The sequence below is a fragment of the Triticum aestivum genome, chromosome 6A (genome assembly GCF_018294505.1).
Source record: "Triticum aestivum cultivar Chinese Spring chromosome 6A, IWGSC CS RefSeq v2.1, whole genome shotgun sequence".
Taxonomy (NCBI): domain Eukaryota; kingdom Viridiplantae; phylum Streptophyta; class Magnoliopsida; order Poales; family Poaceae; genus Triticum; species Triticum aestivum.
The window spans coordinates 72,948,856-72,955,075 of record NC_057809.1 but is presented as its reverse complement, the minus strand read 5'-3'; the positions used below and the strand labels follow the sequence as shown (position 1 = coordinate 72,955,075).

Sequence of the window (6,220 nt, the reverse complement as noted above, 5' to 3'; positions counted from 1 at the left end):
CTATGCCGACAGACAGTCCGATGGTTTTGGCAAGGTCTACGGCGACAGACATTTCTATACCGACAGACTATTCTACGCTGACAGATAATCTGACAGTGTGCTATGCCGACACATAGTGCGACGTCCATTGGTACACCAACAGTTTGTTTGCCAGTGTGCTATGCCGACAGTTCATGCAACGTCCAATACTTATGCCAACACTTTTGCTGCCTGGGTTCTACATTTCAGAACAAATACAAATGCACCATATTTTGAGTGAAATTACATTCATAAAATTCAATTCATGTTTAGTACACAATACATATACAAACAATTACTCTTCTATTCATCACAACATACCATTGACCAATACATTTATTCAACATAAATTAAAGATTCATTAGTTTTCTTCACTCAAGTTAGCTACATCTATTAAGGAAATACATAGGTCTTACATACAAGACGCGACCTGCTCCAAAATATGAGGGGCAAGCTTCTAAGAGAGCAATTATGAAAGAGACCAATCCTTCAATCACCAAGCCAGCATCAACTTCCTTATATGAAAAATACCAATCCATCGATCACAAGCCGACATCAACTTCCATATGTAATGAACAAAAGCGATCACTGGAACATCTTAGATCAACTTGTGGACTTCCTACTTTCTGCCATATGTCCCTGCAAAAGAAGTTATATGTTTGAGCAATTATAGAAATGAGAATTTGTTCTAACTTCCGAGTTGCCCTTGACCCAAAGATCTAAACAAGATCTCAAAAATAGAAGATGTATTGCAAACAGTCTGGTTACATAAGATATCCTTATTAGAACATCGACCCAAGTTTGGCTAGCTCCTAGCATACATGGCTTACTATACAAATTATGCACTCGTTGTTAAACAATCATATTTGTTCAAAGGCATCAGGAACAAGATTTTTACTATAACTTCAAAGATTTGTAGGAGAAGACCAGAAAAAATGAAGCACAAGAGCAGGGATGGCTGATGCACAAATATAGTGATTGGAAAAGACTACATCAAGGGGGTGATAAACAGCGACAAAAGAAGAGGGGTGCAATCAAGCACCACCAGAAGCAGAACAAGAAATACATTGACAAACAGGTTCAAATTTGAACATATAGTGTGTTTAAGTACATTTGATATGGAATTTTCTCTGTATAGTGGATGCTAAATTTTCTCTTATTATTGCACATCCTGTGATGTTGAAGCCATTCTTTACAACATGAATACAATAGAAATTGTATTAACCTAGTGCCAATATTATACGTAGATGTCTATAGGGAAAAGATAATTAAAAATGAGTGCGAGATCCATCTCATTCTCACCTATGTTTCCTGAGGAGTGCCACGCATTCGTCTCGGAACTCTCGGTCGTTGGACAACAAGATCAGACCGGTGATTTGATGTGCGAGGTCAGGAATGTATTCATGAATCTATGTTGCAAAAAAGGAGTCAGGTGTAATCCTAATATGTGGATTGAACTAAATATGCTTCCCTGAAAATAATGGTCAAGTATTTTTTTGTGTCTGATCTTTAAAAGACAGCAGGCTTCAGTTTAGCTACTAGGAATTGCACACTAACGGAGAACTAAACCACTCACCATATTTGAACAAATATGCAAGCAAACATTCAGAGCTTGTGTACTAAATCACACATTTCTGCTAGCTTCCATGATCAAGCCTCATAACTTGATACTGTTTGCATGATAATGGGGGTTGCACTGCACACATATAAACATAGAAACCGAAAATTCTATGTTCTGCTATAACCCAGATTTAGTATCACCTTATCATGCCATCAATTCTTATCTATTTCCGATAGAAACTAGATATCTAGTAGCCTGATGCATTGTCTATTTATAGTGACACTACAAACTGAACTGTATGTGTTTAGTTATGAAGCATGAAACCTTCAAGAAAAATACAAAGATCTCCCAAAAGAAAAATAATAGTGTTTAGTTCAAACAGTGGACCCTTTTCCCAATTCTGAACCTGTCTTCCTGACCCAAGCATCAATCAAAACATAGCAGTGTCATCTCATGGAAAAAAGTTGACAAGAATAATACCTGGTATTTCGACATTTCTGATTCCTTGAGAAAAGAGAACTTGATGCATCTCTCCAATTTTTCGTTGCATTTGTTCCGTGAGCTCTAGTAGAGTAGAAACATGTTCATCTTGTCGACAAAATTGAATTTCCATTGCAAGTGTTGTTGGCGGTTCAGCTGCTTCTTCAGGTTGTTCTGAAAAAATACAGCAAATGAGGTACCTAATTTAGTTCTACAATTAAGTCAGTGCAGTCTATACTTCTCATCAATTGATATGCAGTCACGTGCATGGCTGTACTAAAGAAAAACACATGATGTGTATGTGTGACTAACAATTAGTGTCTGCTTGTGCGGTAGGAACTCCAATTTTATGTGTATGTGCTCTGACAAATATTTCATCTCTCTGTGGGTCATAGCCAAGTTCTTCAGCCTGCAACAAATTTATTTTCCCTAGTAATTAGAAAACTAACTAATCGGATGCATCACTTTCAAAGAGAGGTGCTCGAGTTTACCAATTCATGTCTGCTACGAGCCTAACTCTTGATTGTTCGTATGCAGGGAGCTCACTTCCACCTCTTGTTCCTTCCATCTTTTCTCCTGCAAATAGCACATATTAGACCATGATGCTTAATAAAAAATAGTGGAAAAATATGCATACTGGGCAAATTATGTGATGAGTTAAATACATGGCAGCAACTTTTATCAAGAAGCAGCAAGTTAAAACTGCACTATCCACCAAGCAACTTCGTGTAAGTAGTATAATTAAGAAACATAGTTATGAAAATATAGATAGGAGAATTGGGCATCCACTACAAATATACATACCAAATAGACAAAACGTAAATAGTAGGGTGCCAAGGAAGAATAAACTGAGACTAGAGAAATGCAATTTTCCATTACCCCTTTTATCCCTACAATTTTGTCATTTTGATTTCTGAAGTTTACGGAGCTCTCCATTTGAGCAGACTAAAACATAAGTTAAAATATGACATGCCACAAACAGACTTGAGCAAGACAGTAAATGGAGGTTATGTTAACAGATTCAGTAGATTTCTTGATTCAATAATCATTAAACTTGTGATCCATGAGACAACAAACAAGTAGAAATAATGAGCACCTAGATAATGAGAAGTCTAATGATTAGGATTTAGGAGTGAAAGAACAAGAGGATATCTAGTACAAGAAAGAAAATTCAGGGACATGAGATACATCGAAGGCACTAATATGGATCACACACAACCGTAAGGCTAACCCTTGGTCCCTGTTTATGCGGCATAAATAGATAAAACAAAAGGATCACAGGCAGATTTACAATCCAACCCAACATACAAGAAATCTGAATCTTTGGTGCTAGTTCATATGTAGAAAATGAAGTGAAACATGTTTTTTCTCTCTCTAGAAAGTAACACATGCTTGCACGTCATCCTTTTTCTGTCGACAGTAACTGAGGCTCTGTGTCAAATTGCAGAATATGGTGAATCAGATCTCTGAAATTTAGGGAGCTCTGCACTTGAGCATCCTCAAACAGCAATGTTAACCCAAAAGGTGTGCCACAACTCTGTTACATTTCTCTTTCTAAATCTGTACGTCTGTACCCTCGAGTAGTTAAAATCTGGTCTCTGAAAATTAATATGTATAGAAGTTACTGATAAACATTCACACATGAGCATGGCCACCACTGGATAAATGAAAAGACAAGATGCATGTGGAGACGAGATTAAAGAAGACAGAACAAGAGCAGAGCCTGGAACTTATGGGAACTAACATCCACCGAGATGCAAATGACAAAACTCCTATGCAGTTTACCTGCAGTGGCCTGGAGTCGGGGCAGGACAAGGGTGTCGATCTGGACAGGGGTCGCTGGTGGAGGAAGAAGAACGGCGGGGCGACTCCAGAACTGCAGTTGCCTCCTCGCCAGCTCCTATGCAGTGGACTAGGCGGCGGCGCCTTGGCTGCAGATGGGGCAGCAACTCCTCGGCCGTGGATGACAGGGCAACACGCAGGACTAGAGGACGGCCATGGGTGGGATGCCGTGTTGGGAGAGACGGCGATGCGAGCAAATCTATGGGTAGGTCGGGGGCGGCGGCGGCGATTTAGGTTTAGATTGAATGTGTGCTGCGAGAGAGGTGGGGATGGGGGGACTAGGAGACTTACGGAAATACTTTTGGGCTTTGGCGCGCCGCTTGCCGCTAGATACTTTGGGCTGTGCCGCGCGGCTGAAAATAAGTGGGCCAGGCTAAACTACACCGACACTTTTCCTGTGGCAAAGTTTCGGCGACACTTAATCCAACGGCAGTCAAAACAATTACCAACACACAATACGTCGGTGAACTAGTAAACACTACCGACAGACTGAACATCGAAAATGTTGAGCAACCGTCACGTTCTTTGTGTCGGTGTTGTTCCGAACAGATAATGTGTCAGAAATTCACACCTATACCAACAGATGCATGTCGGTGTTGTGGTGTCGTGGTGTAGTGACGATGTTTCCGACGACGTGATCGATGACACCGATGAAGAGCTATAATATCTTCAGAAGTGCCAGGCAAGCAAAACCCCCCTTGTTCATTCCGATATAATCTCACTCTCTCGCTCCGGCTCTCTTTTACTGCATTAGGACAACAGCGGTTCAATTGTAACATGCTGCGGTAGCTGAACCCCTTTCCTCTGCATGACATGTCATTGCCATAGTAAATAGATGAAACCCACTAGAATGAGTAGGAGTTGTTTGAGCCCTGATGTGTCTACTCATTCATGTTTGTTTGTCATGCCTGCTACTGCTTAGAGTTGAGTCAGGTCTGATTCATCGGGGATGAATTGGAATGTGGTGAACATGTCCTACTTTTGAGAGCTAAGTGTGTGAACACGATTTGATAAAGGTGGCGGTCAGAGGCCATGTAGGAGTACATGGTGGGTTGTCTCATTGCAGCCGTCCTTAGGAACTGAGTTCTGTGTTTGTGATCCATGAACAGCTACTACCACGCATTGGAATGCTTAAGTGCCCCTCTCGACTTATTAATCAACCAGATCTCTGTCTAGGAGTTGCAAGTAGTTTCTGGTGTTTGTAGGTAGTGTTAGTAGTCTACCAAGTGTCATCTGGTACAGGTGGGATTGGGACAGACTAGGCACAGTGGCCCGGTGTACCAAGTGGAACCCGGATGGTGGGCTTGGGAACCCTGTACACATCGTTTGGGGCCGTGAGCGACACCCCGGCCGGATCTCCTTGCGGATGGACCCCGAATAGGCGATAAACCTGGACTAGAGACTTGTTGGTTAGTCAGGCCGTGGCCGACTCCCTCGCAAGGCTTCCGCTTGAAGGTTGCCGAGATACACGATGTGTACATGGTGGTAAGTGGCGAGAGCGTGTGTGAAGAAGTACACCCCTGCAGTGTTATCATTATCTATTCGAATAACCGGATTCCTCGGATATGGAAACTTGGACCCCTTGCATAGTTCATAGAGAAGTGAAAGTGGATACTCTAAAATGCGCAAGATAAGCGTGAGTGCTATGGATGGCGTTCTCGTAGGGAGACGGGAGCGGATCCATAGTGGTGTATTGATATGGTGAATATGTGGACTCGTGTGCGCCACCTCGAAGAGTTACTTGTAGTCGTAGTTCAGGTTAGCCACTGAGTCAAAGCTGGCTTGCTGCAGTTAAACTCCAGCACCCCTTTGTTGATACTGATACATATGTAGATAGTTCTGATGTAAGTCTTGTTGGGTACATTTGTACTCACATTTGCTTATTCTATGTTTTGCAGAGAGACGTCAGTCTCGCTAGTAGTTCCATGTGGACTTCGACGTTTAGCTTGTTACCTCAGCTACGATCTTGTACCTTGGGAGGGTCTTGTAGACGGTCAGGCTTCTGAGCCTTATTCATTTGTAGTTGTCTGTACTCAGACAAGTTAAGCTTCCGCATGTGTTTGTTGCTTGTATGCTCTGTATGTTGGGTCATGAGACCCATGTTTGTAATACTTGGCTCCTCGGAGCCTAATGAATAATTACTCTGAGTCGTAGAGTTTTGTTGTGATGCCATATTGTATTGCACATATTGAGCATATTGTGTGTATGATTGAAATGCTTGGTATGTGTGGCCTCTCTTATGGGGAAATGTAGTCTTGTGCTTCCATAAGCCATAGTAGTCTGCTACAGCCTGGTTCACCGGAGTCCTGCTAGCCTAGC

At 41.8% G+C, this 6,220-nt stretch overlaps 1 long non-coding RNA gene across 1 annotated transcript; it reads right to left on the bottom strand.

The window, feature by feature from the left end:
- Positions 1–302: 302 nt before the first annotated feature.
- On the bottom strand, positions 303–4,180 carry LOC123132115 (uncharacterized). The gene is made up of 6 exons (XR_006464507.1): positions 3,845–4,180; positions 2,551–2,635; positions 2,372–2,468; positions 2,060–2,233; positions 1,321–1,427; positions 303–657 (listed from the first exon to the last, which is right to left on the bottom strand). It is a non-coding gene; the product is annotated as an uncharacterized lncRNA (long non-coding RNA).
- Between the last annotated feature and the right edge of the window lie 2,040 nt (positions 4,181–6,220).